This window comes from Corvus kubaryi, unplaced genomic scaffold (genome assembly GCF_017639235.1).
Source record: "Corvus kubaryi isolate FWS band 111438036 unplaced genomic scaffold, C.kubaryi_AGA036_p1.0 138, whole genome shotgun sequence".
NCBI lineage: Eukaryota > Metazoa > Chordata > Aves > Passeriformes > Corvidae > Corvus > Corvus kubaryi.
In genome coordinates, this window is record NW_024580672.1 from 23,186,810 (window position 1) to 23,211,129 (window position 24,320).

Genomic DNA, 24,320 nt, shown 5'->3' on the forward strand with positions numbered 1-24,320 from the left:
TGGAATTTTATTTAAAGGAAAACAAAACCAAATAAAACAGCAACAAAAACAAATAAAAAACCTCTTGAAAACTCAGGTTTTACTCTTGGATATTCCCATCTCTCTCTAAAGAGAGTGCTTCAGATCAAATATCCCACATGTGAAATATTCTTTGAAGAAGCAAGTCTCAGTGAAATATTTTCACTTTGAATGCCACATTTTGGTGAAATGGTACTTCCTTGAAAACGTGCCAGGTGATGATGATGATGATTACATCCTGTGCTGGTCCCCAGCCTGCCCCATGGTCTTTCCCACCCCAGAAGCAGCTGTGTGGGTGCTGCTGGCAAGGGGACACCACTGCCACAGGGGATGTGCCTGAGCCCTGAGAGAGCCAAAGCCAGCCTGTGGGAACAGAGCTGCAGCACCAAGCGTGGATCAGGGCTCTGCAGGCCACACAGGACTCTTGGGAAGAGCACTGGATGTGAGATTAATCTCTGGATTTTGGTACCTGTATCCACGAGTTACCTGTGAATGACAGTGATGCCTTACAAAAAGCAGACCACCTCTTTCGTAAATTCTTGGCAACACACTGCCATTTATCTCTGTGCTTATATTGGTGCAGAAAAACATTTGATTTTTTTTGTCCAGCTGAATTCCTTGAGGCTTCCTGTGGTTAAAAAAGAACAGTAAATTCTGAAATTTAGAAAAAATTAAATGCTGTTATTCTGAACATCAGCTGGCTGGAGATACTGGCAGTAACTTGCTTTTAACTCTAACATCCACAGTTCCTATTCTGAAGCTAAAATTGGCACTGACAAACTTTGGCTATCCTGACAGTCCCACTAAAATCAGTCAGACTGTTGACATGAGTGATAGCACACAATATATTGTAGTTTATTTGTGGTTAATGATTTATAGAATCACGGATTCTCAGAATTTGGGTTTGAAGGGTTTTTCCTTAAAGCTCGTCTCATTCCCCTCCCTGCCGTGGGCAGGGACACCTTCCACCAGCCCAGGTTGTTCAGAGGTAACTGTACAGACAAGCACAGGATGTTTATCTGCCCTTTGTGAAGCTGTATGATGGCACAAGGTTTGAGCATTACTAAAACATCCCTTGTCTCTGGGCTCACACACTGGAGGGCGGATTGGGGAGGGGTGGGACACTTGCTCACTTTCTTAACCATTTCCCTTCTGAGTGAACCAGGACACAGCTTTGCATGTGGGTCAACATCCAAGAAAAGTGAAATTAATTTGTTCAGAACATAAAACAACCATCTCTTTGCTCACAGAATTTGTCAGAGAGCTGCCTTTCTCCTTCATTTGCTTTACAAAATGCTAATTTTGCTTAACCACCGGCACACAGCATTTTGTAAAAGAGAACCATTTTATTCTCATTATGATGTTTATGTTAAGAGGAAGAATGAGCAGCTTTGTGACAAGAAAACATCTGAGTTTTCCAAAGAAGAGGAGCAAGCTGGCTGTCACGTATTGTTTTGCCATTCTCCTATTTGCATATCAGAGTGATCTTTGTTAAAGGTTTGCAAATGAAACACTTGAGATCCATTTTTGGTCCCAGCTGAGGGCAAGAAGTCCTGGCCAGGATGGCCACAGAGGCAGGAGGACATGGTCCCAGTCCTGCTCACGTGCCATGGGCAATGCCAGCCTGGTGCTCACCCGTCTCCCTGCAGCTGCCGACATGCTCGGCTCTGAAGGAACGTGGATTTGCCCACAGCCTTGTCTTAAATGCAGAGCTAAGCAGCTGTCTGGTATCATCTGTCATAACCTGTTCTCAGTATCCCTGCTCTGTCTCGCCAGAGGTTTTCTGTCTGCTGTGCGAGCTGTTCTGCTCCCTCCACAGAGGGACAATGTTTTTCCCAGGGCGAGCTCTCCCCAGGCTTGGGACCATGGCTTGGGATGCAGACAGCAGCACCCCTCCTGTGATGACTCAAGGCATTGGGAAAGTAGATGGGGATATATTTCTGACATTTGCCACCACCGTGGAGTCCAGGGGCAGACCCTGCCCTGCCAGTGGCACCCACCCAACAGGGTTCCAGCATGACACACCACCGTGACAGACTGGGGACACTCCCCCTCCTCAGTCCTCAGTGGACTTTGAATATCCACCTCCGCCAGGAAGTCCAAGAACTGGCCTTGAGCTGAGTTGAGTTTCAGGCTTTTATTTATTCAGGTCAATAGTTCTTATTTCTTTGATGCTGCTCTGTGCTCACCTTTTGTACATTCATTTTACCCTCTTCCTGTTTTATATGTTCCCTAAAGCCACCAAATCAGGAAGGATGGGTTTGGCTTGCTGAGCCTCGATCTTTCTGTCCATCAAACACTTGCCATCTTGGGGATCCAACTGTTTCTCACCAAAGAGCTGAAAAGATGCTTGCACTCAACCCTTACAGTCACTCTGTGCTCCCCATCCTCACAGGATCTCTGCTCCAAAGGGACAAGATTGATGCTTCCTCCTGTCACCTACATCAGGCCTCTCTTCCTACCGCTTCAGCCAATGTAAAACCCTTCTGATGAGCCGGGATTAGGCCTTGCTCTTTCTCGAATTGGCTGATCATTAAAGGAGCCCTCCTAATGGAGACACATTAGTGATTTGAGAGGTGAACCATTTGCTCTTGTGAGTACAGAACAGCACCTGGGATGGCATCCATCTGAAAGGTGATGGTGCACTGATCTTCAGAAACCCAGTAAACTCTCCTGGTAATCCTGATTAGGTGCTAATTTGAGCTGCATTTTTTCTGCTCTCTTTCACCCTCATTTTCTCCTTGCAGGCTTTACAGTTTCCCTCCATTCACTATGTTCCTCTCCCAGGAAGGCTGTGTTGGAAGAGCAGATTAAACCTTTACACAGGTAGCTGTGAATAAATGTCTGTGAGAATTTGCTACCTTCCAGCAGTTTTAGCACATCTCTTGGAAAGCGCTTTCTGTGTGTGAAATACAGCAGGCACCATCTCAGCTGATCCAGCAAACTCCATCTATGGAGATGTCACCTTCTTCCTGTAAGTATATTGAGTCCTCTTGATACTGGTTTTTGTTTGCTTCTTTTGTTATTTCCTGTTTCCACAGGCTGATAACTCTGAAAATCAGTCCCTGAACAACAAATCGTGGGAGGGCTGGTTGTCTCTGACAGAGCTGCAGGACCCAGACATCAGCCATGGTTCTACCAATCACCAACACATCTTTGGGGAAAGGCGTCTGTCACACCACTCTGTTCAGCATCCCTTTCAGCAGAACTAGTGCAGGCATCTCTACAAAGTTTTTTTAGGCCTCATTCCCAGTAGCTCTTTGAAGGAAAATACTACAGCAGCTGAGCAGCGGCTGGATGCAGAGGCATGTAAACCAGCCCTGAGAGTGCCAAAACAAATGAGCTCGTACAGTGGGAAAGCTCAGGCCTGCAGCCCAGGGGTGAGTCCTTCCCTCTGCAAATCCCTGCCAACAGGCACACGTTCACTGCAGCACAGCTTGGTTTGCATTCTCGTCACTGGATGCTCTGAAAGGCCAGATTCCCTGACACTCAGGTGCAGTTCACTCCCCTCTTGCTTGTCCCCACCTCCTGAGAGAACACAAAGATGAACAGAAAGGAATGTGGTAAGGGTAGATATATGTTCGTGTATTTAAAAAACAAACAGGAAAAAGAAACAGCATGAGTCAATGGTAAAGCAGTTACAGAAAGGAGCACAAAAATAATCTCCATGACAGCACCAACATCAAAGGCTGTGTGTGATGGAAGGGCACAGAAAGTACCATTAGACACAGATGAAAGCCTACCTGGGAAGGGGAGACAAGGGAAAGCAACAGAGCTTGGTCACAGCAGGTGTGGAGGTGACTCCTCAGGGGCTGAAAAGCCTCATTGCTCAGAGAACAGTTGCAAGAGGAGAACAGGCAAGGCTGAACTGCTGCCTCCCCTCTGGGAAAGGGGGCTGACCACTTGGCTGAGGAGCAAGGCAGTCTCTGCAAAGTTTCCTTCCCTGCCACAGCCATGGACGAGCTTTTGGTTCCAGTGGTACATTTCTTGACCTGTCTCTAGGGAAAACCCCAAAGAAACAAAGGCAGGAGCCCAGTGTGCATCACAGCGGGCCCGTGCTCTGCCGGGCACCTCTCTGGGGCCTCCTTTGTCTGAAGCCAGTATTTCAAACCCCAAACCTCATGCAGTACATGAGGATGGCATTGGTGCTCACAGCAACCTGGGCTTTGGACAGAGCCAGAATTGTTTAAAGAATATCTGGTTTATATAAGCCAGAATAAAAAAAAAAGCAGAAGACTAGTTGTATTTGTTAACATCAGCATAGAGGTAAGTGCGGGAAATAAATGGCATATCTAAGGACTCAGGGGAAAGGTGGGAGGGGCACAATCTAGGAATACGTGGGTCTTTTTGCCAGAACCGTAGGTTGAATGTTCCTATTTAAATATGTTGTTAACGTCTTTATATAATTAATTTCTAAGTTGGTCACCATGGCAGCAATGGCAGACTCACATGAATGAAAATAGACTTCAGCATAGATGAGAGCAGAGAATAGCTGGAAGTTGTTTTTGCCATCTCTATTGGTTTTGGATCCACTAGTTCCCAAAAGAGTGAGTTTCCCCAGCAAGGGCTGATTCCTTTGCCAAGCTGCTGGGAGCTGGGCACCCTCTTCCTGCCTGGGATCACCTCCCAGGCATGGCACAGAGCTCTTTTTCATCACATTGAACTTAGGACCCAGACTCAGATTTATTGCCATCTTCCCAGGTTTCTTTCTGCTACTGATCAGCAAAGACAAATTTGCTCCCACAGCAACACAAACTACCTGCCTTGTTTGTTTAGTTGGCACCTGTGTAAGGAGTAAGTGAGCCCTCATCCTGTATCCTCCTAAATCCAGCAAAAAAAGAGAATCCCACCCGGCTCTGGAAGCAGAGGGCTGATAGTCCCCAGGGACATCACCCAGCACTCAAAACATCATTTCCAAACCCTTCTGCCGGAGATCTCAGAGGAGAACAAGGCAGGAAGAAGCTGATGACGGCACAGAGCTGTCACCTCAGCTCTGGCACTGGCCTCCAACCCCCTCATCATCCCTCCCCATCAGCTGTGTCAGTCCTGTTTTCAAGGATGGAATATTCACAGCTGGAGAGGGGAAAGCACAGACACCCTTTGGAACAGCTGAGTAGCTGGACATTAATTAAAACAGATCTAGGGATATTAAATTATCTGCGACTGGTTAATGACACTGCAGAAAGCTCGCCAGTGAGAGAACTATAATGTTGCCATGGACTTGTGGCACTGGCAAGGATGGCAAGAACAGACGTGGATACCAGGATGTCTCTTGCACAGAAGGAAAACCCCGAGTTGTTCCTGGAGTTCTGTAGGAAAGTGTCTGTCTGTGATGCTGGAGCCACCACGCAGGGCCATGGAGGGAACACCAGCAGCCTCTCTTTGCTGACACCATCTGAATGGCATGGTGGGAATGGGGCTTCCTCTAACTCTCTGCCTTGACTTTCTCCTTGAAGAAAATCTGGTGGAAGATTTACATTTGTCTATGTTAACATAAACAGAGAGTGGAAAAGGAAGTTTACACCAAATAGAAAGAGAGACAGCTTTCCAAACAGGCTTTTTGCTGTGAACCAGCCATGCTTGGCTATCCAGGGAAGGTCCAGGAGACAGCTCTTTGCTGGGGGGTCACATGGGCACAGGATGCTAGGGATTTCAGTGCTGCACTCAGAAAAAACTGACTGAGATCAGACTCATCGGGGATTAGGTAAATAAACTGCTTTCCTGTTCTGCAGAGAGAGAGGCTGGACGTTCCAGTCATTAGGTAGAAGAGAAAAAAACAGCTGAAAAAGGAAGGTAGTGTCAGCCTTCATCCATTCCTAATCCACAGGTACCGAGCAGCAGCACCAGCAGCAGCATTTCTGGACTGTCAAGGATGGGTTTTGTGAGAGAGATGATCTCAGGACAACTGACTGCCAGTCTCAGGGCCTTGTTCCTCGGCTGGGCTGGGCACCTCAGAGTGCGGGGGCAGCTGGTTCATGGAGCACATTGCTGATCTCAGCTCACACTTCTGCTCACGGTGGGACCCCCAGGTGCTGAGGTGTAGGGCAGAGTTCAGGGGCTCTCTCAGGGTGCATTGCAGCGAGGTGAGGGCCAGGCTGTGCCCCCAGCCCGCCAGGCCACAGAGCCCCTCTAGCACAGGCTCTGCTCATGTTCTCACCAGCCTCCTGTGGCCTTGCGGCTGCTGGTTTCCTCCCTGGTCGGTGTCGTGGCAGTGGTGCACACACCAAGTCCCCAGACAGCCAGTTACGCAGCCAGGCAGGGGGGAAACCAATATTTGTTTATTTCACATTTTTTTGCTTGTTTCTAGGAAATTGAAACACAACTTTTATCAGAGATAAATTTGCTTCCGTAACCACGAAGGTTTCTGCCGGAGGCAAGTGCCGCCTCTCTAGGAAGGGAAGTTCAGCCAAAGGCTCTTCTAGGCTTGGTTTGTTTTCCAGACCCACTGCAGCAGTTTTCTAGTCTTTTGACCAATTTCCATGTAATTTGATAGGGACCGAAGCATATTCACCAGCTGCAGGTTTCACTGAGGAGAGGAGGCAGGAGCACAGCCAGGAGGGACCCCAGGCACTGGTGCAGTGGACACCGCTCTGAATGGACAGATGGACACTGCTCCAGACAGATGGACACCACTCCAGCAGACAGATGGACAGACAGTGCTCTCCAGCCCAGGCTCAGTCCTTGGGCAAGACGACTGCCTGGTCTAGACCTGCTTCTCGTTTTGCAGTCTGCTGAAGGCCTTGGGATTAACGAGGTGATAACTTGGGCTCCCCAGTACAGCAGCTGGGCCACAGCCCAATGAGCAGAAAGTGAAGCACCAAACTATTTATGTTCCAGTTCCTACAGCTATTTTTAATAGAGCTTCAGAGACTTGCTGTATTATCCTGCCTTTTTAGTGTCTGTTTCTTTTCTTAATCTCATTTCCCCTGCCCTTTCTTTATCTTTGGATCAATTTATACCATCCTTTTTATCATGCTCTAATCAGAACACACTTTATGATTTCAGATAAATGTAGTCATGGTAATTTTCCACTCCATTTAGGTCAAGTCAGGATGAAACAATTTTTTTAAATCTTATCTAGTAACCACCAGAAATGGCTCCTTGTTAAACTGTCTGTCCCCTTGCTTTTCTAACTTTACTAGATTTTAATGTCAACTGTCAGTCTCCTTTTTTGGGTTCTTCAGGAAATTGGTTCTGCACTGAAAGCCAACCCGTCAACCCTAGGAAGAGCAGCAGGGTGGTCCTTTTTCTGACAGGGGGTGGCTGATGAAGCCCTTCCATCCCTTGGTCCCACAGGCACAGCCATCCTGTGATCCCCCTCAGGCCACAGCAGCTGTGTGGCATCGGCCACACTGCCACATGTTGGGCTGTGCACAACTCTTCACCATCTAAAATTGGCCTGTTGGAGAGGGGCTCCCCAGCACCTACAGGCACAGGGAGTGGCTGGAGGAGGGCTTTGCCAACAGCTCATGCAGCAGCCACTATGACAATCTGCACTAATCCACAGAGACTTGGTACCAGCCCCCCACATCCTCTCTGACAAGGCCATGTCTGGGATTTATCCATTTGGGAGTGCCTTGGGAGTGGCAGCACCGGCTGGGGAGAAATCCTGTGCCTGAGCTCTGTCCCAACAACACAAGCCCAGGTTTCGCTGCCGTCACACCAAGGGTGCAGCTGTGGGTGCTCCTTGTGACCCTGCCTGGGTTTCAGTGTGATGGTGATGGCACTGTTGGCGTGTCCTGTGACCTCGGCTGGGGCTCCACTTGCTCTCTGCAGCCAGTTGAAATCTGCCTCACTCTTCTGAAGTATTTGGAGCAGGACTTTGTTAGCTTTGGGTGACACATGCTGCGGTTTAATAATATCACTGAGAATAATACTGCTCAGCTTTGCGCAAGCTCACAGAATGTTAACCATCATTTCATTTGATATTGCATGATTTCAAAAGCATTTCTGTGCCAAATTGTCACACTGCTCCTCTATTCTGTCCTCTGAGGATGGCATTGGTTCCACCTTTGAAGTGCAAATACCAGTCCCAGAGCTCCCACTTCCCTTGCAAAGGTTAAGAACACATTTATCTGCTGTGCCTGGCTGGCTGGAGAAGGGTAGGAGATGGGGGCTGGAATGAGGGCTACAGCTCAATCCCAGTTTGGCTACAGCGGGCTTTGGAGCTCTGCTGGTTATATTGTCCCATATTCTGTTTACATTTGAGGGGTTGTTTTATTGAATATTGCAGCTATTGGCAAAGATATGTTCAAGACTTCTGAGGATGTGTGAAGTGAGGACAGAAGTATTTGGGATAAACATTATTTTTAAACCTCAGTGTAATTAGGGCAATTGATCGTTTTAACTTTAAAATCACAATTGAACTGTTGGCCAGGGTGCTCTGAGGATGGATAGTGGAGCACGGGATCCTCTGCAGAGGGGGAGTTGGACTGAGTTTGGGGCACCAAACTCAGAGTTTCGGGGCAAGGGACAGCTCCTGTCCCGTTCCGCCCGATGGGCGCAAGGGGAGGGGAGGGAGGCTTCGTTTTGCGGGCAGCGCTGAGCTCCCAGGCAGAGCCCGGAGGATGCACAGTGCCTCGCTGCGGGATGCAGTAACGGGACGTGCCCCAGCGAGGGCTGCTCTGCCCGTGCCAGCCTCTCGCCCGGCTGCCAGCACCCTCTCCCGCGCCTGCAAGGGCACAGGCATTCCTTCCCAACAGCCCTGCTTGCCCTCGCAGCACGTACAGCTTCTTCTCGCCTGACTCACGGCCCCTCCCCGCAGCCCCGGGTCCCCCTGGCAGCCACCGGGGAGGCGCGGGCACGGCGGCTCACGGGGGACCCGGGCAGCTGCGGGGGGACAGCGGGGACAGAGCCTGGGGACAGCGGGGACAGCGGGGACAGACCCTGGGGACAGCGGGGCACAGCCTGGGGACAGCGGGGACACAGCCTGGGGACAGCGGGACACAGCCTGGGGACAGCGGGGGCAGCCTGGGGACAGCGGGGGCAGCCTGGGGACAGCGGGACACGGGCTGGGGACAGCGGGGTCAGGCTGGGGACAGCGGGACACAGGCTGGGGAGAGCGGGACACAGGCTGGGGACAGCGGGGACAGGCTGGGGACAGCGGGACACAGGCTGGAGAGAGCGGGACACAGGCTGGGGACAGCGGGGACAGCCTGGGGACAGGAGGACACAGGCTGGGGACAGGGGGGACACAGGCTGGGGACAGGAGGACACAGGCTGGGGACAGGAGGGACACAGGCTGGGGACAGGAGGACACAGGCTGGGGACGGCGGGACACAGGCTGGGGACAGCGGGTCTGCGGTGCGGAGCGGACGGGCAGGGCAGGGAGGGAACGGGGCAGGGCGCAGCTGGGGCAAAGCCGCCTGCCCTGGAGGGTGCGTGGGCCCGGCACGGCCCTGCAGAGGGACGGCAGCTGCCCCAGCGCGGGGCTGGGCTAAAACTGCTCCGAACGCGTGAGATACCGAAATTTTGAGATGGTGTCCAAAGGGCTCATCATATTCAGTGCCATCATCTCTTTGCTGTTCACATATGTGAACTCCTCTAGAATAAAATAAAATCTGTGCTCCCCAGTAGTCTGCAGAATTGAAATTCTGTGGATTACACCACAGATATTGCTGCCTGACAATTAAAGGTGGCAGCACTAGGCCCAAGAGTGCTAAAATCAAAGGGAAGCAAAAGGGAAATTACTTGGTAATGCTTTTATTGGGTTCTAACAGCTATCAAACCACAGCACAAATGGCTTAAACTGTGTAACTTCTACTTTCAAAATGAAACTGGAGTGGAAGAGAACAGACTGCCTAGGCATTAATCTCTTGTCTTTCACTGAGCTACCTGAGACGTAACAGGACTCAGTGCCACAAATCCCTCTTTCAAGGAGCCACCAGCCCCTACATGATGAGGCCATGAGCCCCAGAAGGGTCAATGAGGTGCAATGAGGTCATTTAATCTGAAAAAACTCTCTAAGATCGTCGAGTCCAACTGTTCCAACCAGCACTGCCAAGGACACCACTAAGCTATGTCCCCATGTGCCACATCCACATGGCTTTTAAATCCCCCCAGGAATAGGGACTCCACCACTTCCCTGTACAGCCTGTGCTTGGGTTGGACAGACATTTCCAGACAGGAATTTTCCCTAATATGCAACCTAAACCTCCCCTGGTGCAACTTCAGGGGTTTCTCTCTTGTTCTGCTGCTTGTTCCTTGTGGAAGAGACCAAAAACCACCCAGGTCTTTGCTGATCTGGGGATGGGGGGTAGGTTTTTAATTTATAAGCTATTTGTGACTTACCCAGGGAAGGCAGCTCATATATAAGGGGACTTGCATCCAGCCCTTGCCAGATTTCATGCGTCCTGCTTTTACAGAAAGAAAAGATAATGTGACATGTCCTTATGGCTCTCAGCTCCTCTTGCCTCAGGGGTGCCACTGACACAATGCTGGAAAAGCCCCATGCTGAGCCCTCCTACCCAGTCCTGGTTACGGCAGCAGCAGCTCTATGGAAACAGCTCTCGTGAAAACTGATTTAATAAGTTTGGAGCAGTTGGCTGTTTGTTTTGGTCTGTGCTATAACAGGGGAGAGGGGAACTGTTCGTTTGGGGGTTTTAAGATTCCTTCTACGTACAAGTTAGGAAGTAAACAGCTTAAAGACTTGAAGTGAATGTTATCAGGAGTATGGTGCTCTAATTATAATTGCATAACTCATATTTCAATTTTATGGGAATATTAAAAGGATTCCTGGGAGAGTTTTGAACAGTCTAAAAGTGCAACAGCACAAAACCCAATAAACCTTGCCTTCTTTTGGAGGACATTTCCTTAAAGGGCCCAGTTCAGCTGCCAGGGCTGCACTCTGTGCACAACTGAAATTTCCTCAAACTCCCTAAAAGATAAACTGCTTCCACACTAGAATTTTCTCCCCTCCACGCTATGGAGTAATGATAGCTTTTGCTGTTGTCAGGGCTGGAATCCAGAGGACTGTGTGAGTGGATGCAATGTATAAATATTTTCAGTGCACGCCTGATTTGTATAGAATGCAAGATGTATTTATAGCCCTCATGAACACAAGATGGATGTGAGTTGAGAGGGAGCCCTGTCTGTGTGGGCAGGAACACTTGCTGACCTCCACAGCAAGTTCAGGGGGGGTTTGAGGGGCAGGAACATCATCAAACTTCTCCCCCTTTGCAGTCCTGGAGCTGCTGGCAGGTCCAGTTACCATGGGCAAAGCCGGGCAGAGCCAGGATCACAAGAAATCATTCTGTAAAACTGCCACCCCCTGAGCTGTGCTTGCACATTTGGGGTGAATGTGGCTTCATGTGGCTCATACCCCAAGCACATACCCCACACACATTGCTGCTGGGGGCAGGAGGAGAGTCCTCTGAGCTCCTCCAAGGGCACACAAAAAGCTCGTGGCACAGCCCAGTGTGTCCCAGAGGGCACATGTCCTTGTCCCAGAGCAGAGGAGTAGGGAAGGCCACTCTGCACCTCTCTGCCCCTATGGTAGCTGTCCCAGGAGCTGGGAAGCAGAGCCTGGATGCAGGTGCTCACAGAAGTGTGTGCCCATGGTGGTGTGGGAGCAAGAGGAATGTCCAGCAGCTTTGCCCACACCTGAACCAGGCAACTGGGGCAGCCTCTGGGGGAGGCGAACAGAGGGAAGGGAGGTTGTCTAGAGGAGAGTGAGGGTGGCCAGGGTGGCCTGTAAGGTGGGAGCGGGTCCCTGGAGCACCATTTCTGCTGCAGCCCCCACAGAACCAAACTCCCAGAGCAAACATGGGATGGGAACAGCCTGGAATGCCTGACAGGCACATCGGGTCTGAGTGTGTGGGGCTGGGGTCAGCAGGTGTCAAGGGCCAGGGCAGCCTGGGGAGCACAGGGCTGTGGGGTGCACAGTGTTGTGGGGTGATGGGGAGCACTGCTGCTGCTCACAGGGAGCAGATGTTAAAATAACACCACTCCCATCTCACATTGCTCTGTTGATTCAGAAGCCTTAACTAGAGTTTCCCAGCCCTTGTCCCCTCTGATATCCAAATACAGCCTGCAGGAAATACTGCCTGTGCTCCCTGGAGTGGCGGAGAGGAATGGAGGGAGGGAAGGAGGGAGGCGGGGGGAGGATAAGTTCCAGCTCCTACGCCCATGGCCTGGCAGCAAAGAGCTGCAGCCCCTTGATCCCATGTGGTCCCCCAGGTCCCCTCAGCCCCTAAGATTCCACAGGTCCTCAGGCTCCCCACCCACACCCCTGACTTCTTCAGGCTTAGCAGAGTGAGAAAGACAAAATGTTGAAGCTCTCATTCCCACTAGGAAATAAAAAATGTCCTTAATATCTGGGCTATCATCATCTTTTAGGTCTTCAGACACTGCCATTTCATTACTTGAGTATTTGTGCTTTAACTGCTTCACACCCTGAAGCACTTTCTGAAAGGAATTCATTTGGGAATCCTACTTCTCACAAGTAGGGTCCACTGGCATGAGCATGAGAGGACACCAAGAAACCTGAGTAAATACCCTGGCTTGCTTCAGAGCTTCACTGCTTTTAGTTTCCAGGGTTAAATGAGTTTTCTGAATCTCCAGTTGTTGTTCTAATGAAACTGCAACATACTTACTGGGTTATTCATCTCATTCTCCACGTGCTCTCAATCCTGACTCAGTCATAGTGACAGCTCCTGCATGGGAATATGAACTCAATCAAAAATCATGCTCTGGGGTTGTAAGCCTTCCCAGGAAAGGATTAAGCCTTGCCTACAGGCAAAATTACATGTAATATTAACAGGTGTTCATTCTATCATGGTAAATTTTAGACAAAATAAAGCTCAATGAATCATTTTGTGTAACACACTGCATTGCTTAGTTTTATATACTGAGAACCAGGGGATTAACTGGGAACTGGAAACCAATCTGAAACGTGCACTTGTGTTTAAATGCATGCACTAAATACAGGCACAGATTTGGGCACATGAAAACGTTCCTGTGACCTTTCCTGTTCAGCCAGACACACCCTCCCTGTGTGTGCAGGTCATGGCTCCAAGCACAGCCCGGCCAAGAGCTGGGGCTGGGGGATCCTGCAGGCAGGGGATGATTTTTGGGTAAAGTGGCACAAAGAGAGCTCTCCCCACCAAAATGCTGCTCTCTGGAAAACACACTGACCTCAAACAAACGCCTGCTGGTCACAGAGCAAACGCTCCCACAACTTTGTGCAGTTGTGCCAAGACATCTATGCAAACCCTTTTATTCAAGTTTCCTCTGTTTTCTCTCCAGAAATTTTCCATGCTTCTTCAGCCTATGCTAAGCTCAAAAATGAGGAAAAAGCTAACCCTAGAATATGTTATTACCCTTGTGAGGAACACAACTGCGGTTGCACTGGGCCAGAGGAACTCCCCAGTCCATGGCAGGGGGAACATAGCCCTGTGCTGATGCTCATGGCGTGAGAGGTGGTTCCTTCTCACAGGGGAAATGCCTGGAAGACCAAACCAGATCCAGCTGGCCTTTGTTACACAGGAGGTGAAGCAGTTTCAGGCCCAAGCCAGTCACTGCCCTGGCTGCAGCCACTGCAATCTGTGTCACTGGAGGAGTTGGGGTTCCTTGGGGCCACACCCTGCCTTGTGCCAGGGCCGTGTGCCTTTCCTTGGTGTCACAGCTTTGCTAATCATCAACTGCCACCTCCCCCCAGGTGAGACACTGGTGCCAAAATGGGGCTTGTCCCCTGCACCCTTTGGGGCCTGGGAGCCTTCCCCCTGCTCCTGCCAGGACAAGAAATCTGGTACCACAGAGGGGCAAATCCTGGGGGCTGAAGAGCACTTCTGCCCGAGAGAATGTGATTTAGATTAACTATTTTTAGCTGGATCTAGTGGGAGTTGAAGAAGGAGAGTGTCTTCCAGGAGATGCAGAATACCACGCTATATTGGGTGCCAAAATCGGAGCAGATGCTTCCAATTACACTTAATTCACCTCAATTATAGAAAAAGTAAAAAAAAAAAAAATTATAGTTATACTAAGAATATCCATCCTCTGAAGTTACAAGTATTTGGCACTGCAGACTGCCCGCACTGAAGAGCGGGGACACTGTGACATAACCAGCCCTGGAGCAGTTTGGGACCCTCTGCAGACCCCTGCTGCTGCTGCTGCCCCAGGGACACGGGGCTGCTGGCAGGCGGGGCTCACTTCACACTCCGTCTTCGGGACAGTATATCCAGTGTCTGTTTCCTGGCATTAACCAGCTTTGTGATGTATTAGTACATCCTGGAAAAAGTGTTTTGTTAGAGTTCACATAGTAATATGGTCTGGTGCTCACCCTGAATCAGACAGTGTCACAAAGACAACACTGTGTCACCCTGTCCAGGTGACCAGAGGCTGGGACTAATGCCTGGAATCACAGCCCAGCTGGACTCACCACAGCCACAGCAAACAGTAACAGTCTGTAACATGCTTGAGACTGGGAGATGTTCCAGTGTGCCCATGTTTCACACAGTCATATCCTTCCTGGAGAGAAAGAACTATCCCAGCTTCCTGGTGGTGCATCCCAGGTAGGCAAAGGAGCTCACATTGGCACACCGTGACTGGTCTTGGATGGTACTTCCTCAGTGCCAAGTCATGAGTCACTTTTTCCTCTGGCTTTTCCCTCTGACAAACTCTTTCCTACAGTCATGCTGCCCTTTTTATCAGCTGGAGACAGACATCAAAGCCTGGGGTTTCCACCCGCTGCTCAAGGAAGGCAGGCAGCTCCAGCTCAGGCACCAGGGTGTCCCTGTTCAGCTCTTGGCTCTGCTGCAGCCGGGGCCTGCCAGGCACAGAGGGGCCCACATCCCAGCCCTGTGTCCTACCAGAGCCCTGGCCCCCCAGGCTCTTCCAGCTCTCCCATGGTCCCAGCCCCACCTCCAGCACCCCCAGGACCGAGACTGCCCTGGGCCCCCATCCTTGAGCTTCAGGCTGGACAGGTTCTTGACATTTTGTCAGACTTAAGGGGGAGAAAAAGCCGTTCAGTCAGTGCTGATTTCCTAATTCAGTGTAACCTTTTCATATCCAGGCTAAGGACAGCTTGACATTTTGTCTGCAGCCCAGGGAGAGACTACAAAGCCTCTCAGCTCTGCTCCTGATGCTGCTGCACGTCTCTGTGACACATTGTGCATTGTCAAACATTTGGAAAATATTAAACTTAATTTTTAAAGCCTTTGTTCACCCCCTTGAGTCATGGAAAACCTACAGGGCATTCCACTCTACTCGGCCCACTCCCCCCCCAAAATCCTCCAATTTACAGCTTCCCTGTGAGGGTGGGCAGGCCCTGGCACAGGGTGCCCAGAGCAGCTGGGGCTGCCCCTGGATCCCTGGCAGTGCCCAAGGCCAGGCTGGACACTGGGGCTGGGAGCAGCCTGGGACAGTGGGAGGTGTCCCTGCCCATGGCAGGGCTGGCACTGGATGGGCTTTAGGGTCCCTTCCAACCCAAACAGTTCCGGGATTCTCTGATTTTCTCTAAAACATCAATATAACCTTTTCAAGACAGAAAGCAGAAAAAATACGTGTTACCCTTAGAGTAGGCACCAAAAGGAGGTCATGTCCACTTATATATCACTGTGCAAGTTCTGCAGAAGGGAAAGGGAAAGCTGTGTTTCAGAGATGGAATACCACCAATCTTGGATCCCTTCTCCTGGCTTCCAGTGTGTCCAGGACTCTGCTGCCTGAGCTCCCTCCAGCAACTTAACACATGGCCAGTAGCCGCTTTGTCCTTACCTATTGCTCTGCTCAAAGGGAAATATTATTTAACATGGCAGAGAAGCCTTTGAAAATAACATCTTGGATGAATTAACATTTCATGTCTATGCTTGATTTGTTGTCCCTAGATAATGTAACAGGAACAAGCTTTTGCCAGACTCTCTCATGTACCCCTTATGGGATCGTGGGACCTTTTAAAGCCTCCCTTCATCTGAACATTCTGCAGGTAGTGTTTCTCCAAAAAGCAAAGGTATCTTTCACCTTGAATTAAAACACCATGTGGGAGATTAAAGGGCAACTTTCCTTCCACTTTTCTGACATCCCTTTTTGTTCCAGAATCAGCCTGTGTCCTGTTCCCTATTGAATAAGTTGATCTTTTTCCAAACCCTACAATTTGCAGAGAAACTTTGCAGGCTGATTGTCCCTCAAACTGGCTGGAGTTGTTCCTCTTTTAATAACCATTTTTCAAGCTGCCAGCAGCTCTTAAAAGTAGTTTTGGATTAAAAAGGAAGGAAGACATCCCAGGACTTCATGTTTCTAATTATGCTCCCAGAGAGCCTTGAAATGACTTTCATGAATCTATACCCACAGCAGCCAAGTCTCTTGCTGCTCTCCACGTTTCTGTCCTGATACAAATCTATTCCCTTTAATGGGACTATTACTGTTTTTAAAAGGCTTACATAAGGGTAGAATGGAAGCCAGTAGGTGGTCTCCAGCTCACACCTCTTCCTTTATTTCAAACAGCTCCTGAAGGAAGAAAACCAAGTTAGTTAAAATAAGGCCAAAAAGTCTTCTGTACACGTAGGAAGAAAGGCAGCAGATGCCCACCCATTGTTTACCCCTCAGGCCCCAAGATGAGATGAGCTCCCAAAGTGTTGTGAGTGCTGAGCTTCCCGAAGCCAAACACCCCTGGTGGGCCCAAGATTCCCATTCTCTGCAGGTCCTGGGTCCATCCACTGCCTGGAAAGGGAAGTGAAATCACATTGGCCATGCCCGGCTGGAGCCCAGTGCTCCTCAGCAAACCCACAGGAGCCAGCTGGCAGAGTTTGGAGAAAAGTTATTCCTAAATAATTGTCTGCATTTACAATTAAGGAAATTGTGTCCTTATAACAACTTCTCTGTTAAAGGCTGGATTTAGAAAAAGGCACTTTGCACTTAACCACATCCAGGTCTTCTCCATGCCTGTACTTCTCCCTGGCACTCATGAGTAACACAGGAACTACAGTCCATGTTGAAGACTGATGCCAGCTCACCAGGTAGACTACAAATACGATGTCTTACAGAATTTTCACGTGAAGCGAAGCATTGGATATTATTCTCAGATTCACTTTCCTCTACTAGGCTTCTTGGCAAAAGTAGAAACAGGATCATGAGAATATTTTTTATCTGGTTATCTGTCTCTTGACAGCTACTGAAAAAGAAAAATACAGATGTTTCTTTAAAACTGCAAACAGTTTCAGCCATGAGAGGGGCAATAAACAATACAGGTTCATAAAGGAATTGAAATACAGCTTTGCAAATAAACTCATGGTGAGGTGTCTCTGTGGATGGCTTCTGGAGAGCAGGGAATAAGGAAGTATTCACTGAAAATAACCTGTGTCTTGCCTTGGAGTTACTCCAGTTCTTGTTCCAAGTTTCCTGCTTTCATGTCTTAGAGCAGAAGGAAGGAAAGAGTGGTGCCTGCATCCCTGCCTCTGCCTCTTCCTCTTTGGGCAGTCCCTCCACCTGAGCCCTGGGAGCTGGAGGGAGCTACTCTGCTGCCCATGCTCAGCTGTGGACATTTTGTGAGCAAGTTATGAGCTCTGTTCCTACTTCAGGAGACGAATAAACTTCTGAAAGCCATTTACAAGGGTTTATGTGTGTCAGTTTTATTGCTGGTGCAGTCTTTGAAGCATTCTGAGGTGGAAGGAGCTGGCAAGGAGTTGCTGCTGCAGTCCCACCTCACCAAAAAGCTGTGGTCAGCATTCACTGCAGGGCTTGCTGAGGCTGGACTTGGGAGCTGGGGCACAGGCTTTGCTTCACAACTTGTCTGACAACTGACCCCCAGCAACAGCACCTGGGGACAGCAACAGCACCTGGGGACAGCAACAGCACCTTAAACCTGCTCAGAGTGGGAGACACAGAGGGAGAAAAGGTAACTCTTTAGAGGAGTTGGCACTCAGTATGAGATGCTTTTGCTTTGGCACATTCTCTTGTTCCCTACCAATATAACCATATGGAAAGTCCCAACTGGAAGTGCTGTACCTGACCTGTGTACCTGGCCAGGAGCTGCCACAGGATAGCAATTCTCACCTCTCATGCTCACTTGCTGAAACACAAGTACATTGCTGTGACAGTTGGTTGGGTTTAGCTCAGCTTTGAAGGACCCAAAATCACACTGCAAAGGGAGATGCTGCTCGCTGGCACTAATGCTACACGTGCTGCCATCCCACCAGCTCCAGAGGCTTCCCACAGCCTCCTCGCATGGCAGGGACATGTGGAACAGAGGCACGGAGGAGTCAGTCCAGGGGGTGACAAAGGAGCAGATCTGGGGCACCAGCTGCAGAGGGAACAGACAGCAGAGACTGCTTGAACACGGGGCGAGAGCCAGGGGAGGCTGCGGTGCAGTGCTGAAAGGAACCTGAGCAGCCACTGCATGAGAAGCAAACGTTCCACGTTTGGGTCAGCTCCAGAGCTCTCTCTGGTGAAGGTGAAGCATGGCAGCCATTGAAACCCACTAGTGAGGTTCCTGCCCTCTGACGAGTTTTTCTCTGGCTGGAAAAATCTAAGATATTACATAGAAAATCTAATTGACATAGGACTCGTGGCTGTGCACAAATGATAACCTTGCATTAGGGGTAGGGTGAATAAAACCCTCACCTGGTGTTAATGTTTGCACATAAGGAATCGTAAGGAAAACCTCATGCTGACTAATGACACAGGTATTCAGGACTAGAGCAAACAGCTGTGAATGCTGATCAAAGCAATCCATTGTCTCCACCATAGGCTGAATAAAAGTTCATCTTTGGCTCACTGTGAAGCTGTTGTACTTTAAATAAAGTGGCACAGCTGAACCTGAACAATTCATTGCCATTTGCTCTCAGGATCACTGTAATTCTCTCTTTTGGTTTTTTTTTTTTAGGGGATCCTTGCTGCCCAGCTATGTTTCCCAGCACGAGCAAGGTCTGCAAGCTGAGGTTTTGGGTCTAAAACAGCAGCTGCCATCAACCAGGGGTCGCTCTGGTGGGTCTCCTTCAGGGCATGTTGCTCGCACAGTGCCCTGGCCAGGTCGGGTCCTCCCGTTCCCTGTTCCATGCGGTTCAGCAGGTGAGTGTGTCCTCAGCGACATCCTCGGCTTCATCCTTGCCTTCATCCTTGGTTGTGCCTTCAGCTCAGTCGTCTCTGGAAGACCTGCTTCCTCGTGGCCCAGCTCTCCACTATTAACAGGATTTAGCTAATTAGCTGTGAGCAGTGCTGTTTTCCCTCACCAATGTAAAGGGTTTACTATTTTTATCTGACTCTGGATGGTTTTGGTTCCTAGGGGATTAAGGTCATAGGGCACATATTTATTCAGATGCTGGAATTCTTACATTGTTTTTCCATTACTCAGTTGGGAAGGAGGAGCCTCAGCCTTCAACTCCCTCTTCCTCCCCTCTGGCTGCTCGCCCTCCCTGCCTCCCTCCCTGCCTCCCTCCCTGCTCTGCATGGGAAGCCATTTCCTCTGAAACAAGAACGTTCTCTACTTTCACTAGTGGTACAGAAACCAAACAGCTTATTTTTAAATACAAGTGGTGTCCAAGTGAGCAACAGAGGCATGCAGCCACTCCATACAGTGCCCTATTGTTTATCTGCAGCAGAAGAGTTTATTCTAATGCATTTTTGAAGCTATTGCTTCCATATGTTGCTTGAAAGCAAGGGTTCTGCCTGGCAGGGCAATGTTATTTTCCTTCAGAAAAGCTCTCCCTTGGTACAACCCCAAAACCCCTCCACAACCTGAACTCACAACACTTATGGTATTTCAGTGATCCCAATGCTTTGAAGTACAGCCTGAAAACATTCCTGATACACACATACCTCCGGTTAGCTGAATCCCACAACACCTTAGGCTCTGAAAAGGAAGTTTCCATCAGTAATTTTAACACCAGTGGAATCAGAGCATCATTTCAAGAGTTGCCCCTGTATGGCTATAACCATTTCAGGACTGGCTCCCTGATGGTGCTTAACTGCAGTTCATGAGGGATTGACTGCTTTCTGGTGCAGAAATCACACATGCTATGAGGCATTTTCCTCTGGTGTGCAATATTTAAACATCCATGTGGGATATGAGAGTACCCAAGTGAGCAAGGCTTGGCTTTAGAACTGCACCTACTGCAAAAACACTGAGATTCATGATGAGCCTCAGACCATGCAGGAATTTCTGCAAGAGTCTCAAGGTGGTCCTCATAGTTCTGCTTTCTGCTCTTAAGTTAAAGCTTTACAGGTTTCCATCTATTTTCCAGATGAGCAAAGCTACTGATCAGGACCTTCCCTGCACATCCACTGACCTGCTGCTGTGCAGTGGAGGGCCTTGCAAGGAACACGGAGAGCCTGGTTTGACAGAGGATCCCCAAATACTGTGGTGGAGTGGACAGGCCATGCTCCCACACCCTGGTCAGACATGCCATAGAACTCATCTCCAGGTAAAATTTCCCACAGGCTGATGGCTCTGGGCTCAGGAAAGTTGTGTTGCTGTAGCTCAGATGAGGTGTGTGTCTTTTGTAACACAACTTTGGCTGAGGATCCGAAACCTCGTCAGGTTATGGTTTAGTCCTGATTTTCTCTTCATGCTGAGCTCATCTTTTATGATAAAATAATTTACGAATTATGGCCTGTTTCCTTCCCACATAGTAAAGGCCAGGTTGGACAGGGCTTGGAGCAACCTGGCCTGCTGGAAGGTGTCTCTGCCCATGGCAGGAGGGTGGAATGAGATGAGCTTCCAACTCAAACCATTCTGTGATTCTGTGATTTTATGAAAGCACACAGGTTGTTAGTCTTTAAAGTTCCGAGTCTGCATCAGTTCTGAGTCTTCTTTCTATCTCCTTCACACTGTAGGAGAAAAAATATGCTATGAGATGAAAATGATTGGGCAAAGAAGGCAGAGAAATATGGTACACATTTAACAATAATATTTCTATATAGAATTCCATAGTGTATTGAATCTATTTAATGAGTTTTCTAGATTAAGTAGAAGTCTGGGGAATTTTTATTATAATGCCATATCCCACAAAAATATCTATGGTCCTGGGAGAACAGACACCATGTTAATCTATTTCTTTAATGTTAGGTGATTAGGTAATAGCCTTTCTGCAGCAATGTTACACTGTTACTCCTTGTGTAATTTAGTTAAAAAGTTCTGTTCCTCTAGGCCTTCTCCATCCCAGCCTCAGGGCAGGGTAAAAAGGGTGAAAGTGCCGGTGGCTGTGCAACCTACAGGGTACAGACTAAATTTATGGCATTCCCTACACTTAACTACATTGGGATATTTCTATTTTTATATATTTTGTATGCAGGCAGTTCATGAAGGGATGAAGAAGACCAGCTTCATGAGGAATAGCCCCTGCTTTGCCAACCCACAGCTATAAGAGGCCTGGACTCCTCGATTCTGCCGGGAGCTGTGGGGAGGCGCATCCGACCCAGCCTCCCTCCAGCTGGTTTCCACACACACGGAGGAGTCACTGCCTGCTCCGTGTCTTCACCTCAGTGTCCCACCACTGTGCTTCCCGCACAGTGCCTGAGGTTTACTTATAGATTTGAGGAAAATCAAATTTCTAGAAAAATGTAGGTACAGAAAAAGAACTGGAATCATTATGCTGGGTTAGGAACCCTATGGAGGCAGCAGGTTTGAACTAATCACACGGACAGACACCCAAATTACATCATAGCTCTTGCTTGAAAGAAACCGAATTCTGAGAAACATGAAGTGGCTTAAATTATAAATTAGTTGCTTCTGTGTGTGAATTATTTGCTCATGAGACTGGGAATTCCTCGTCATTACCTTGTGAAAGCCTTGGGAAGGGGCCGGGGCAGTCCCACAGATTCCTCATCAGCTGCTGCTGCCACCAGCAGCACCAAACCATGTCCTGGTGCCCCCGTGCAGCACCTGCAGGGGTCCAATCCCCATGTCCCTGCTCGTGGGACTGGCCAGACCCTCCAGGGCAGTGGGACCCCTCCGTGGCACCGTCCCCCAGCAGCTCCCACCCCGATTGCCCCCGTTCAGCACACAGTGGGGTCACGGAGCGGCCAGCCCTGCTGAGAGCTGTGCACCAAGGTGCCTGAGAGTCCTCCACAGACATCCAACAACAATTTAGTAATTTAAAATGGCCAAAGGAGGGTTAATTCTTCTTATAATGAAAATCAATGGCCATCTGACAAGAGGGTTTTAAATCTTTTCATGAGGAAATTGCTCAGCAAAAATGCTTAATTCCCTTAGTGTGCCACCATGCATCTCACATCCCCCCCATGGTTTTCTGGGTTTTCTCTTTGTTTTTAGGGAATTGTTTGTTCTACCAGGTATAAATGGGCAATATAATAAATCCAGCTTTTCAAAAATTAGTATATAAATATTGTGATACCTGCCATGTGAATATATTCATGCTCAACAAGCTCTGCTTTCTCCTGTGACTTTTTTCCATAGGAATCCCATGACACTGTGGTCTTGGTGGTTTTTTCTTACTGTTTTATATGAAAGTGAGGGATTGATACCACAGAGCAGAACTGGGCATTTCTTAACATCCCCTGAAGTCCCTCTTTGTCTGCTTTCTGGTAGAATCAGCTGAAAGTCCTCAACTTTTCTTTGTACACTCTTTTCACACTTCACAAGAGCTGGAGGAAATGTTGCAGTTCACACCTTGTCTCACAGGTTGTTACTGGGTTCTGGGAGATTGTTATGCAAGAGAATGACCACTGGTTTGCTGTTTAGAGGTCCTGCTTTCTTTAATCTGTTCCATACATTTATAAAATTTTCCATTTCACACCTTTCTGTACATACAACTTTTTGCAACAGATACTAAACTTTAGCCAAGAGCAAACAGAGACAGCTCATCCCCAGCCAGCAGAGGCCCAAATCCAACTGCAGTAAGTTTTGAATGCTCTCAGCAGAAAATCAGGGTCAGAGCTGCCCTGTTGCTCTGCCAGGGAATGGCCAGGTGGGAGCAAGGTAAAGGTGTTTGGCTTTGAAAGCAGCGGGTCCTTACTCTTTTACGACGATGACAATGGTTTTTAGGTACTTTTTCACTTTTGTATCAACAAAAGATCCAGGAGATAGAACTTCAGTTTCACACACTGCCTTAGAGAGCAGGACAGGGAAAAGCCAAAGGTTTTCCTGCTCGTGCCAAGACTGTGTGTCTGGCGGCTGAGATGCCACCCTTGCAGCACGGAGCCCTGCCCGCCCCAGGACAGATGGACAAAGGCTGCTCAGCCTGGAGGCACACTGCTTTGCCCCAACATCAATGACCTCATGAGCTTTCTCGAGGCTGAGAGGGTTCAGACTGGGAACACCTGAAGCAAACCCAGGGGAGTCAGAAGAGAGTTGCAGGGTCGTTCACTAAAGCTCTCCGTGCTGGCACACAGCCCCCGTGCCATGGCACTGCCATCCCGATGGCTCCTGGTGACACTCCCCACACACTGCTGTCCCTGCTGTCCCTGCTGTCCCTGCTGTCCCAGTAGGAAAGCTGAGCTTGAAGCACTCAGGGGAACTGAAACCCACCATGGCAGCACCCCATTTATTGTTGTATTGGAATAAATTGCTACTCAATCCATATTTCTATTGAACAAATAAATGGTGTTGCAGCCTTCCAACACCCCAGGCCCAACCTTTCCCAACTGCTGTTGCTTGGAATGTGGCTTCCTGCTCCCAAGGGTGAGCAGTGCTGGGAATGGCACGTGTGGATTTCCCAGGCACTGTCCACCTTCCTGGCACCGCTCACAAAGGGTAGCGGCCTCGTGATGAGCAGTCACTGTGCCCTCCTCCAGGAGCAGCTGCACCTCATTTATATATGAAACACCCCAAACACAAAGTCTATACAATGCTTTAGGATTTCTCAAGGAGTGTTTGCAAGGTGTGACTCTTTATGAGCTGTAAAAAGTAAATATTTGGATAGCATTTAGCAGGCCGGACGGATCTATCTGGGGATAAATCCTCATAAGGGAAAGAACTGTGAGAAGAGAATAAATATGAGAAACACAAAGAGCTGGAAGAATCTTTTATTCAGCAAAATGTTTCAAAATAGGAGCAGCAAACAGTTTGGGGGTAGGGCTCTTGTTTGGCTTCTACAATAGTACTTCGTTTGGCTGAAGTTTAAAAGGTCAAAACTCTCTGTTAATCTTTATTTGGCCAGTGACAAACACTGAAAGAACCATCTTAAACACATGTAGGTTTTGTTTTGCCTTGCCTGTTAAAGGAATTCTGGTAAGTTTCATTTGGAAATGGGTGTGACAACACCAAACACTGAAAGAACCACCTTAAACATATGGAGGTTTCCTTTTGCCTCGGCTGTTAGAGGCACTCGGGTAAGTTTCACTTGGAAATGTGTGTGACAATACTGCAAAGGCAGACAGAGATTAAAGACCCACAGAAACTGATGACAGCCCTG

The 24,320-nt window shown here is 48.9% G+C and overlaps 1 long non-coding RNA gene across 1 annotated transcript; it reads left to right on the forward strand.

Annotated features, from left to right (window-relative positions):
- LOC121660323 lies at positions 1-22,331 on the forward strand. Its single transcript, XR_006014600.1, has 4 exons — positions 1-2,992; positions 18,833-19,017; positions 20,190-20,369; positions 21,240-22,331. It is a non-coding gene; the product is annotated as an uncharacterized LOC121660323 (long non-coding RNA).
- The last annotated feature ends 1,989 nt before the right edge of the window (positions 22,332-24,320 follow it).